This window comes from Vulpes lagopus, chromosome 7 (genome assembly GCF_018345385.1).
Source record: "Vulpes lagopus strain Blue_001 chromosome 7, ASM1834538v1, whole genome shotgun sequence".
In the NCBI taxonomy this organism is placed as follows: Eukaryota; Metazoa; Chordata; class Mammalia; order Carnivora; family Canidae; genus Vulpes; species Vulpes lagopus.
Window position 1 is genome coordinate 106,191,593 of NC_054830.1, and position 14,076 is coordinate 106,205,668.

The window sequence follows — 14,076 nt, forward strand, 5'->3', positions numbered from 1 at the left end:
GCTCCCTGCATGGAGCCTGCTTCTCCCTCTGCCTATGTCTCTGCCTCTCTCTCTCTCTCTCTCTCTCTCTGTGATATCATAAATAAATAAAATTTTAAAAAATAATAATAATAATATATTTTTTTAAGATTTTTTTTTGAGAGAGAGAGTGCACAGAGGGAGGGGGAGAAGCAGATTCCCCACTAAGAAGGGAGCCCTACTTGGGGTCTGATCCCAGGACCTGGGGATCATGACCTGAGCCAGACGCAGACACTTAACCAACCTAGTACCCTAAAGGCCAAATGGAGATTGTGTTTCAAGGAAACTAATCAGGAGCACCTGGGCAGCTCAGTCCGTTAAGCTTCTGCCTTCAGCTCAGTCATCATCTTGGGGTCCTCTGACCAAGCCCCGCATCAGGCCCCCTGCTCAGTGGGGAGCCTACTTTTCCCTCTCCCTCTGCCACTCCCCCTGCTTGTGCTCTCTCAAATAAATAATTTTTTAAAAATGAATGAATGAATAAAATTAATCTTAAAGATAAAGGTGATCAAACATGAATGATGGTACCAGTTAACTGCACAAAGACTGACCACTGGGGACACCTGGGTGGCTCAGTGGTTGAGCACCTGCCTTCAGGCCAGGGCATGATCCTAGAGTCCTGAGATCGAGTCCCACATCGGGCTCCCTGCATGGAGCCTGCCTCTCTCTCTCTCTCTCTGTCTCTCATGAATAAATAAATAAAATCTTAAAAAAAAAAAAAATTAAGCCAGACAGTAAAGAGACTTGCAAAATAATGACATGTCTCCTTGAATTTCCTTTTGTTTTAAAAAAATTATCATTTTTCTTTAAAAGATGATATTTATGATAATGTAATAATACAATAACATTAATAGATAAAACTCACATAAACAAAAGCCCTCTGGAGGTCCTCAAAAAGTTTTGAGTGTAGAAGATTCTTGAGATCCAAAAGTTTAACTGCTGTTACAATATCCAGGACTCCATTCTTGGACCTCTTTTTCTGTTTGCAATAATCCCATTGGTGATCTCATCTAGTCTTTTGCCATGATGTATGATAACAATTCCAGGTTTATTATCACAACCTCAGCCTTTCTCCTGAATTGTAAACTCCCATAATATTTCCCTACTTGATACCTCCATTTGGATACCTAGTAGGCACCTAAGCATCTCTCACTTTGTATGTCTGTATGCCTAAAGCTGATTTCCTGGTAACTGTCCAAACCTGCTAATCCCACAGTTTCTTCATTTCATTAAATGGCAACTTCAGGGGCACCTGGGTGGCTCAGTCAGCTAAGCAACTGCTTTATATTCAGGTTGTGATCCTAGTTTCCTGGGATTGAGCCTGCATCTGGCTCCTACTCAGCTGAGGAGTCTGTGTCTCCCTCTCCCTGTGCCCCTCCCCTTGCTTGTGTAGGCGTGCATTCATATCTCTCTCTCTCAAATAAATAAATAAAATATTTTTCAAATTGGCAGCTCTATTCTTCTAGTTGTTGAGGCCAAAAACTTTGGAGTCATCCTATGTTCTTTCCTGCACACATTTTATATCTCATTCCTCAAAAGATCTGTGCCTATACTTTCAAAATATATTCAGTGTGTGTGTGTGTGTGTGTGTGTGTAGTATATATATATATATATTTTTTTTCCTTAACCATTTCCACTGTTACCATTCCGAATCAAGCCATCATTATCACTTACTTGAATTTCACAGGAGCCTCCTAACTGGTCTCCTTACTTTTACCCTTGCCTTTCTTCAGGAGCAGGAGTGATCCTGTTAAAATATAAGTCCAAACATGTCACTTCCTACTCTGCCCAAAAGTCTTCATTGGCTCCTATCCCACCCAGAGTAAAAGGCAAGGTCCTTATAAGGGCCTACAGACCTCACCTGCTCCTACACACTTCTCTGACACACTGGCCTCTTTACTATTCCTGGAACCCATCAGGCAGGCTCTCGCCTTAGGGCCTTTGCTTTCTGCCTGGAATGTTTTCTTCCATAGCTGCCTGACTCACTCTCTCACCTCCCCCAGGTCTAGACTCAGCTGTCACTTTTGGAAGGAAGCTTCCTGTTGGCCACTCTATTTAAAATTGCAACCCCTTCCCCCAACTTTCCCATCCCTATTTCCTTGCTTTATATTTGTCCTTAGGGTATATCACCATCTGACATAGAAAGTCATACATATATTTATATTTACGTATTTTTTAACTTACCATTTTCTCCTGTCTTCCTCCTAGAATTTAAGCCTCGTGAGGGCTAGAATCTTTGTCTGTTTTGTTCACTGCTATGTCCTTGCTGCCTAGAATAGTGCTTGGTACATAGTAGATCTCTCAACAAATATGTGTTAAATGAATGAAAATATCAGTGGGACCTTAAAAAAGACATTGACAAGATGGAGAAGGAAGGAAAGAGTTTGATTCTAGACCAAGGGGACTAGTACTGAAGGCTCCAAGTTGCATTCCAGAAAAGAAGTTCTGTGATTCAGAAGCTGGCGAGGTAGGTGGAGGCCAGACTGGAGAGGACTTTCTAAGGCTTTACACTTTATTGTGAGGAGAATGAGACATCACAAAGGATTTTAAACAAAGAGATATCGTAATCTTATTTTGTTTTTCAAAATTTTACTTTGGAAAAAAGCAGATTGTAAAGCAGTGCACATAATACCCTATTTATGTTTGAACAATATATACATATCCATTTTAATGCTCATTTCTCCTAGCCACTGAGCCATTTAAAACTTATCATCTGTTCAGAACCCTCCCATTCTTCCTATCTCATTCTGAATAAATCTACATGATCTCGCCTAGCAACCTCAGACCCATCTTTGGCTTTTTCCTTGCATCTTTCCCTCCTGCCTACTGGGGTCCTAGACTTTTCTTTCCATAACACATCAAACACCTTCCTAACTCATGGCCTTTGCATTTCCAGTTTCCTCTCCTTGGAATGGTCTTCCCCCATCACATTTTATCTCACCCCATGGCCTCATTCAGATCTCAAAGGTCTCTTTGTCCAAGAGGCGTTCCCTAACCACTCCCTGTAAAATAACACTAGCACCCACTTTCCTCCCTTCCCCTCTCCATTTTCTTTCTTTCCTTTTTGTTTCATTTTCTTTCTTTTTTAATTTATTTTTCTTTTTTTGCATTTTATTTTATTTTAAAGATTTTTAAATTTTATTTATTTATTTTTAAAGATTTTATTTATTTATTCATGAGAGACACAGAGAGAGAGAGAGAGAGAGAGAGAGAGAGGCAGACACACAGGCAGAGGGAGAAGCAGGCTCCATGCAGGGAGCCCGATGTGGGACTCGATCCCGGGACTCCAGGATTATGCCCTGGGCCGAAGGCAGGCACCAAACCGCTGGGCCACCTAGGGATCCCCAGATTTTTTTTTTTTTTAATTCATAAGAGACACAGAGAGAGAGGCAGAGACACAGGCAGAGGGAGAAACCGGCTCCCTACCGGGAACCTGATGCAGGACTTGATCCCAGGACCCTGGGATCACGCCCTGAGCGAAAGACAGAGGCTCAATCACTGAGCCACCCAGGTGCCCCTCTTTTTCTTTCTTTAAAGATTTACTTAAAAAAAAAAAAGATTTACCTATTTATTTTTGAGAGAGAGAGAGCACACACGGGAGTATAGGAGAGGGGACAGGGGCAGGAGAGTCTTAAGCAGATTGTGCGCTGAGCACAGAGCCTGACTTGGAGCTGGATCTCAAGACTCAGATCACCAGCACCAAAACCAAGAATAGGAGACTCAGCCATCTGCACTACCCAGGTGTCCATCCATTTTATTTCTTTATCCTACTATACCTCAAAGCACTTGTCACCACCTAATACATTCTATGGGCTATTTACTTACTGTCTTTTCCATTAGAATATAAATGTTGGGGGATCCCTGGGTGGCTCAGCGGTTTAGCACCTGCCTTTGACCCAGGGCGTGATCCTGGAGTCCCAGGATCGAGTCCCAGGATCGAGTCCCAGGATCGAGTCCCAGGATCGAGTCCCACGTCGGGCCCCTTGCATGGACCCTGCTTCTCTCTCTGCCTCTCTCTCTCTCTCTCTCTGTGTGTCTCTCATGAATAAATAAATAAAATCTTAAAAAAAAAAAAAAAAGAATATAAGTGTCAATAAAGCAGGTAACTTTTTCTTCTGTTTACTATTGTGGTTCCAGCACCTAGAACTGTGCCTACTCAATTGAATGAATGAATGAATGAATGAATGAATGAATGGTTACAAGTGTGTAAGAATACACAGCAAAGTGTTACAGTGGTTACATGCAGGGAGGAGAATTAAGAGAACTTTTAGGTTTACTGTGTATAGAATAGTATAAAAATATAAGTGTAGGGCAGCCCGGGTGGCTCAGAGGAATAGCGCCGCCTTCAGTCCAGGGCGTGATCCTGGAGACCCGGGATTGAGTCCGACGTCAGGCTCCCTGCATGGAGCCTGCTTCTCCCTCTGCCTGTGTCTCTGTTCCTCTCTCTCTCTCTCTCTCTCTCTCTCTCTCTCTCGGTGTGTTTCTCATGGTGGGTCGATTTGGGAGCTATGAAAAAGGACAGAGAAAAAAAAAAAAAAAGAAAAAGAAAAAGGACAGAGGATCCTAGGTCTTGCCAATAGACTGGGTAAAGAGCTATCGGACTTGATCAGCTGAGGAAACAGTGCTATTTACCCAGATAGAGAGCCCTGGAGGTAAAGCGGGTATGGCTGGCTGGGGAGAAAACAGTGCACACAAGGAGCTATTTGGTTTTAGTGCCTACCAAACATCAAAGAAGAGATATCCTGTAGACAGAAGTAAATCTAAATCTGAACTCACAAAAGGCCCTGAGAGGAGCTAGAGGTGTCAAACTCATCTGTACCTGGAAAATGTGTAGCTAGAAGAGATGGAGCCCAAGACCAACTTTTTTTTTTTTAAGGTTTTATTTATTTATGAGAGACACATAGAGAGAGGCAGAGACATAGGCAGAGGGAGAAGCAGGCTCCATGCAGGGAGCCCGATGTGGGACTCGATCCCAGACCCCGGGATCACGCCCTGAGCAGAAAGCAGACGCTCAACCACTGAGCCACCCAAGCGTCCCCCAAAACCAACATTTGAGAGGAAGAGGAACCAGAACAGGACACCAAGCTCCCCTGGGCAGCCCAGAGCCCTCCTTTCCTTTTCTTAAATTTCTTAATTTCTAAATTAATTCTAAATATCTAAATTTCACCAGGATCTTGCCATTTCCTGCGCACTGTACTTAGAAATCTCTTTGCCCTAACTCTTCATCTTGCCTCATTCTTTTTTTTTTTTTAATTTTTTTATTTAGTGTCTACTTATATACTGGATTTCTGAGATCACTTACACTGTTTTTCCCCCAACCTTTTCAGCCACTTTTTAAAATACTGTATTCTCTTTAGAATAGTTTTAGGTTCACAGAGAGAGAGAGAGAGAGAGAGAGAGAGGTTTCCCATGTAGTCCCTGTCCCCGCACATTCATAGCCATGCCCATTATCAATATTCCCCACCAGAGTAGTGCATTTGTTAAAACTGATGAGCCTACACTGACACATCATAATCACCGAAAGTCATAGTGGCTCGATCCTGGAGACCCAGGATCGAGTCCCACATCGGGCTCCCTGTATGGAGCCTACTTCTCCTTCTGCCTATGTCTCTGCCTCTCTTTCTCTCTCTGTGTCTCTCATGAATAAATAAATAAAATCTTAAAAAAAAAAAAAAAAGGTTTACTCTTGGTGTGTATTCTATAGGTTTGGACACATGCATAATAATATGTGTGTCATTATAATATCATACAACATATTTTCATTGCCTGAAAAATCCTCTGTGCTCTGCTTATGCATCCCAGCCTCTGCTTCTCATTCTTTTTTTCTTTTAAGATTTTATTTATTTATTTATTTGACACAGAGAGAGAGACCACAAGCAGGGGAAGGAAGAAGGTGAAGCAGACTCCCCTGTTGCAGGGAGCCTGACAAGGAGCTTGGTATCAGGACCCCAGGATCATGACCTGAGCTAAAGGCAGATGCTCAACCCCTGAGCCACCCAGGTGCCCCTCTGCTTCTCATTCTTAGGGCCAATTTTGACATTACCCAGTCAGAGAGGCCTTCCCTGACCATACCCCCTATGCCCCAGCCACTCTCTACCACATTTTCTAGTCTCTATAGCACTCATCCCTCTCTAGAATTGCCTTCTTTGTTTACTTGTTTATTTTCTTTCTCCTCCATTAGATTCTAAGTTCCATGTGGACAAGAATCTTGTCTGGCTTTTTCACTTCTCTGCTTCTATAATTTAGCACAGTTCCTAGAACATAAAATGCACTTTAAAAATATTTGCAAAGGGCAGCCCGGGTGGCTCAGCAGTTTAGCACTGCCTAGGGCGTGACCCTGGAGACCTGGAATAGAGTCCTGCATCGGGCTCCTCGCAGGATCCTGCTTCTCCCTCTGCCTGTGTCTCTCTGCCTCCCTTTCTCTCTGTGTCTCTCATGAATAAATAAATAAAATCTTTAAAAAATAAAAATAAAAATATTTGCAGGGTGCCTGGCTGGCTCAGTCAGAAGAGTATGCAACTCTTGATCTCAGGATGAGTTCAAGCCCCATGTTACATGCAGAGACGATCTAAATAAATGCAACCTTTAAAAAATGTATTTGCATAAAGAATGAGTGGCCATAGATATGAAAGGAAAAGCAAGTGGTACTGAAGCCAAGGAATCGTTCACTAAAGTCAATTGATGACATTTGGGTTGAGGCTTACATTAGGCAAGGTTTCAACTCACATCAGGGTTGTTGAAACGGTACACATAATCATGAGGGTTAAACTACATCAAAAATGTTATAGAAAAGCAATCAGTGGTGGAAGGGGAGGAGGGCGGGTGTTGGAGGGGAATGGGTGACGGGCACTGAGGTGGACACTTGACGGGATGAGCACTGGGTGTTTTTCTGTATGTTGGTAAATTAAACACCAATAAAAGTTAATTAAAAAAAAAAAAAAAGAAAAAAAGAAAAGCAATCAGAAAAGTCAATCAGCAAGACTTTATAAGTAATGCAGGGCAGCCCTGGTGGCGCAGCGGTTTAGCACCGCCTGCAGCCTGGGTGTGATTCTGGAGACCTGGGATCTAGTCCTAAGTCGGGCTTCCTGCATGGAGCCTGCTTCTTTCTCTGCCTCTCTCTCTGAATAAATAAATAAATCTTTTTTAAAAAATAAAAAATAAAAGTAATACAAAATAATGTCAAAATGTCAATAAAGATGAACCATCAGAGATCATTCTGGAGACTCTCCATATTATGAGGACCTCATTATTATTTATCTACATTGGGCTGGTTAAATAGCTTCAGTTTGAAAAGCACTCCAGTTTGAAAAGTCACATTTTCTTAGATGTTACCTCATTTGAAGCACTTCATAACCCTTAAGGAAGGAAAAACCAAAATAAGTAGAGATTCAAAAATGATGAAGATGAGAATTGGCCTGGCAGCTTTGGAATGAAAGACTGGAGGGATGCCTGAGTGGCTCAGAGGTTGAGCGTCTGCCTTTCTCTCAGGGCGTGATCCTGGAATCCAGGATCGAGTTTCACATGGGCTCCCTGCATGGAGCCTGCTTCTCCTTCTGCCTATGTCTCTTCCTCTCTGTGTCTCTTGTGAATAAATAAATAAAATCTTAAAAAAAAAAAAAAAAAAGACTGGAGAATCTTTATCTCTTGGGTCCATGAAATGATGATCACCACCCCTCCCTCCCATGACCACCATCACCATTAAGTCCCATAGAAGAGATCAAAGGGACCTTTGGCTTAGCCTGGGGAAAGGCAACAAAAGGAGTGAGATTTGGACAAGAGTCCGTAAAAATCAAAGGTAACCAAAGTGTGGGACCATCAGGGTCAAAAACAAATGGATGCCATGCCTGGTAGCCCTAGCTGCCTTTCTGTTCCTCTTCAGATGGGTGGGGAGAAAGCATTAAAGCCCTGCCATCCTGGAAGTTTTATCTATTACCTGAGCTACCATCAGGGTATCTTCCTCATTTCTGTGTAGTTCAGTAACTCACAGCTCTGGTGGCACATTAGAATCACCTGGAGAGCTTTTTAAAAATATGATACCCAGGTGCCACCCCCAGAAGCTGGGATTCAACTCTTCTTAGACAGGAACTAAGCAATTTTTAAATCCCCCAGGGTGATTCTATTTTTTTTTTTTTTTAAAGATTTGATTCATTTATTCATGAGAAACACAGAGAAGAGGCAGAGACACAAGCAGAGGGAGAAGCAGGCTCCATGCAGGGAACCTGATGCGGGAATCGATCCCAGAACTCCAGGATCATGCCCTGAGTCAAAGGCAGACGCTCAACCACTGAGCGACCCAGGGATCCCAGCCACCCAGGGATCCCCCCCAGGGTGATTCTAATATGCACCCAGAGTTGAGAATCACTGATAACCAGTCTAAGCCTGGGCAGAAAACAAAGTCATGTATACTTACAATTCATTCATTAATTCATTTGCTCATGCAATAATAATTTTAACACTCAGTAACCACAAATAATAATAGTTCGTGTCTTAGTTTATGCCAAGCTCTGTGCTAAGAGCTTTATTTGTCACCCAATCTCTAAACAATCCTGAAGTAGTTACTATTGTATTCCTCATTCTAAGAATGAGGTCAAACTGGAAGTATGTGCCAGCGCTGGGACCCAGGTCTGCCAGAATCCAGAACCAGCCTCTAAGCACCCCCCAACATAGCCTCTAAGATATCAGTAGCTTATAAAAACTCTGTTGAAAAGCCAAATTCAAAATAGTTTTCATGTCAAGACTACACCATGACAGAGGTAATTTAAATCCCTGGTTCTGGGATCTCTGGGTGGCGCGGCGGTTTGGTGCCTGCCTTTGGCCCAAGGCGCAATCCTGGAGACCTGGGATGGAATACGTCGGGCTCCCGGGCTCCCGGGCTCCCGGGCTCCCGGTGCCTGGAGCCTGCTTCTCCCTCTGCCTGTGTCTCTGCCTCTCTCTCTGTGTCTCTCATGAATAAATAAATTAAAAATATTTTAAAATATAAATAAAAATATATATACATTTTGTCTTTTTGCATAACTTCAACAAATGGGGCTGTTTGGGGGCTTAGGGGTGGGGAAAGGACAGGGCTCACTTGCATCTCTTCCCAGCCTCTTCTAACAGACTGTGCTATTGGTTTTAACCAATGGGTTTTTAAATTTATAACAAAAAACAAAAAAGCTTAGGCCCTTGACACTTAGGAAACATGTGTAAGGTTCTCTTTATTCATGCTATTCATCTTCCCTGCAGAAAATGAAATCAAGATTTAGTTTTTAAAATCAGTCAGCAGCGGGTGTTCATGATTTTCTCCTCTCTGATATGATCAAAGATATGTACACAACAACAAACACTTCCCACCCCTTTTATGCTCATATTTTTGTTGATGACAATGGAGAAAGAGAAATTGAAAGGAAAAAAGTTAAAGACTGTGACAACCAAGCAAAATTATATCTAAAAATAAGTCTTTTAAAAAGGGGAGGGGAATGAAGGAGTAGGGGATGGGCTTTATTCTTCTCTTTAAAAGTATCAGTGGCCTTTATTATGAAAACCTGGTTCTTTGTATTCAGCATTCTAAAAATTCTTTTTTTGTCTGGCATTTTTAGATTTTTATAAGAGTATGAAAAGTGCTATCAAAATAAGAATTGTTGCATTGTAGCATAAACGGAATTAAACTAATACACTTTAGATCTCAGATGTATTGGTGAATGAGTCATGTGTCTCCATTCATTGCTTCTGTTGCCTGACAACAATTTTTCTAGCTTCCAAGAAACTCTGAGAAAATAAAAATCCATTAGAACAGAGCAGAGAGCTACATCTGCCAGGAATCTTTACATGCCCCCGTAGGTCCCATATAAGCATTCTGAATACCTGAGAACTGAAAATGGAAGCCAGGGCAGCCTTTATTTTTTGTTTACCCAGAGTGAATCTGGTTCCGGGTTGAGTTGGCCCTGGGATTCCCGGATCCATGAGCTCCCAGTGGAACATGGCAAACCTACATTCCATCCTGACCCCCTCCGTTGGTTCCTGCCAGTCCAGCTTCTTTATGTCTTTAATCACAATAAATCACTCTCCTGTCTGCCTGGGAGTCTGGCAGACGCTGCCCCTCCCTCACAGAAAGCTGTTATCATAGCCATGCGTCCATTCACTTGCTCAATTAGCAAACATTTTGGAGTACCTATTGTATAGCACACATTGTACTAGACCCTGTAGACACAGTAGTGGGCAGCCCTTGTGAGAGTCACATTCTAGGGGGTGCCGGGGGGCTCAGGCGGTTGAGTGCCTTGAGCTTGGGTCATGACCTCAGGGTCCTGGGATCGAGCCCCACGTCTGGCTCCCCATTCCTTTTTTTTAAAAAAACGTTTTATTTTATTTTTTAAAGATTTTATTTATTTATTCATGAGAGGCACACACACACATACACAGAGAGAGAGAGAGAGGCAGAGACACAGGCAGAGGAAGAAGCAGGCTCCATGCAGGGAGCCCAATGTGGGACTGGATCCCGGGACCCCAGGATCACACCATGGGCTGAAGGCGGCACTAAACCGCTGAGCCACCCGGGCTGCCCTGGCTCCCCATTCAGCAGGGAGCCTGCTTCTCCCTCTTTTCCCCATTCCCGCTCCCTCTCACTATCTCTCTCTCTCTCTCTCTCAAATAAATAAATAAAATCTTTAAAATAAATAAATTTATACTCTAGAGAGGAAGACAGACAGTAAGTAGGTAACAAAAGGACAGAATGATTTCAGATAAGGGTAGATGTTTAGAGTGATGGGGAAGAGGCGTGCTCACTTAGATAGGGAGGTCAGGAACAGCCTCACTAAAATGATGTCTGCCCTGAGACTAGAATGACCAGAAGAGCTTGGTGATGAGCCAAATGTCCCAAGTGCAAAAGCCCCAGGATGGGGATCAGCCCAACACATTCAAGGAACAGAAGGAGGGCCAGTGCCCTGAGGGGTAGTGAAAAAAAGAATAGTACTAGATGAAGTCAGAAAGGTAAGCAGGAGCCAAACCATGTAATACCCTATAGGTGATGGTAAGGAGCTTGGGTTGTCCTCTCAGACAATGGGAGGCCCCAGAAGGGTGAAGAAGTGGAATGAACATGATCTGATTTGCATTTTTATTTTTTTTATTTTTTTTAATTTTTAAAAAATATTTTATTTATTTATTCATGACAGAGAGAAAGAGAGAGAGAGAGGCAGAGACACAGGCAGAGGGAGAAGCAGGCTCCATGCAGGGAGCCCGACCTGGGACCGGATCCTGGGTCTCCAGGATCTGGGCTGCAGGCGGCGCTAAACCGCTGGGCCACCTGGGCTGCCCTGATTTGCATTTTTAAAAGGTAGCTTTGTTGCATTAAGAATGGGATGTAAGGGCAGCCCAGGTGGCTCAGTGGTTTAGCCCTGCCTTTGGCCCAGGGCCTGATCCTGGAGACCTGGGATCAAGTCCCATGTCAGGTTCCCTGCATGGAGCCTGCTTCTCCCTCTGCCTGTGTTTTGCCTCTCTTTCTGTGTGTCTCATGAATAAATAAATAAAATCCTTAAAAAAAAATTTTTTAAAAGAATGGAATGTAAGGGAACATAAGTGCCTATCATCATCTATTCATCTATTCAAAATATTATTGTAGTGCCTGATTGCCAGGCAATGTACCAAGCCCTGGGAAATTATGGTGAGCAAAACAGTATTCCTTCCCTCAAGGAGCTTACAAGAATTGGAGAGACAGATGAGTAGGTTCTTATAATGAGCTAAGTGCTGTACTAGGAGTAACCTTCATGGGATATGGGAACCCAGAAGAATTCATTCATTCATTCATTCATTCATTCAGTAATTATTTATGTGCCACACTCTTAAGATACAATGGCAAAGTAAACAGACAAGGCACATATCCCCACAGTGTCTACAGATTAGTGGAGGAGACACATCAATTAAACACTCACAGACTTATCATTACCCATTGTGATATGAGCTATGGAAGACAAATAATGTGACTGGCTAGGAGGGGAGCCTGATACAGTCTGGGAGGATTCAGGAGCCCTGAAGGATGAGCTGCAGTATTCAGTTAAGTAGGTAAAAAAAAAGGAGACTAAGATTGTTAATTTTAAGTCAATAAAGCAGGGATGGAAGGAAGGGGTAGAGTACTGTGCGCCAGCGCTAGCTTCATGGGCCAGGGAAGACTTTCTGACATCTAAGCTGAGTCCTGAAGCATAAGAGGAAGTTAGCCAGGTGAGGGGAGCTGGAGGGGAAAGGAAGACATTCCAGAACAAGGGAATGGCATGCAGACAAGAAAACATCATGGATTCGGCGGGGGGGGGGGGGGGGGGGGGGGGGGGGGGGGGGGAGGCAAAGTGTTCAGTATGGCTAAGTTGTAGAGTAGAAAGGTCCAGCACGGTCAAAGAGAATGGAGAAGTAAGCAGGATTAGAATCATGCTCTGCTAATAATTCTTTTGAATTTCATTCTGAGGGCAGCAAGAAACTACTAAAGGACTTTAAGCAAGAGAAAGACCAGGCCAGATGAAGTATTAGAGACTTCTCTGGACAGAAAGAGGAGAAAGGCTGAGCCCTCACAGCCTGCCATACTTTATCAAGCAGAGCAGATCCTACTGAAAGTAGACATCATGCCCTCCATGAAATCCCTCTTAGGACTCTCTGGGTTGAGGGAGGAACGATTTAGGAAATGAGTTGGGCCACCTTATTTGGCTCTATTACTGCCTCTTCATTCTGTCCATGCCCAGCACAGGACCATCAGGAGGCATGAATTCGGAAGACCTCTGCTTGTTGTGCTGAGCAAGTTACCTGTGCCTCTATAACTGGGCCCACAAGGAACCATTTCCTTTGCCTCATGGGCCATAATGTGGCCCACAGAACAAGGGCCCTTTCAATCTCAGTGGCTTATTCCTCTTATTAATTTGCTTAGGGTGAAGCTATGAACCCCCAGATACTACCATTTGCACTCAGCATTTTGCTCTCACCTTGAACTTTCAGCCAAACAGGTAGCTCTCTACACCAAAGCCATTTTAGCCTGGTGGTGGGCTATGTCTTCTGATTGCCCTGCCCTCCAGGGGGTCTTCAGGTTTAGGGGTGGAGAGAAGATATCCAGTGTCTCCATTGAGGCTAAGGACCACAACACCAGGGTGAGATTTCCAAAATGTGGCCTAGGTAGGTCCTTCCTGCCTCAAATGGCTTCCCACTGTTACAGGAAGAAAATATAAACACTTTAACTTGGCTGAGAGGGCCTTTGGGGATCAATCCCTTCTACCAGCTGACCCCCTGTCTGGAGGGCTCTTCCCCCAGATATTCCTGTGGTGGTGCCTTCTTATTGTTCAGGTCTCAAACTAAATGTCACCTACTCCATTTGGCCTTACTGACAACCCACTCTAAGTAGCTGGAGAGTCACACTATATCCCATCACCCCAGTGTATTCTCTTCATAGCATATGTCACCATCCAAAATTAGTTGTTTATCTACTTGCTAATTGTTGGTCGTCTCCCTCTAGAACGTGGGCTGACAGCTTGGTTCTTGTCTGTCTTGTTTACTGTTTTCTCCTCAGTACCCAGGACAATATAGGTACCGACTAAATGACTCAGTACCCAGTACATAGTAGGTACCAACTAAATGAATAGTCCTGGGGCGCCTGGGTGGTTCAGTCAATTAAGCATCTGCCTTTGGCTCAGGTCATGATCCCAGAATCTGCATCAGGCTTCCAGCTCAGTGGGGAGCCTGTTTCTCCCTCTCCCTCTGCTACTCCCCTACCACCCCCACCCCTGCTCTTACTCTCCATCTCAAATAACATCTTTTTTTAAAAAGATTTTATTTATTTATTTATTCATGAGAGACAGAGAGAGACAGAGAGAGAGAGAGGCAGAGACACAGGCAGAGGGAGAAGCAGGCTCCATGCAGGGAGCCCGACGTGGGACTCGATCCTGGGTCTCCAGGATCATGCCCTGGGCTGAAGGCGGCACTAAACTGCTGAGCTACCCGGGCTGCCCTCAAATAAATAACATCTTTAAAAAAAAGAAGAAGAAGAAGAATGAATAGTCCTGGCCCATCTTTTGAACCTCATCCCACTCCATTCCTGCATTATTCCCTAAGCTTTGG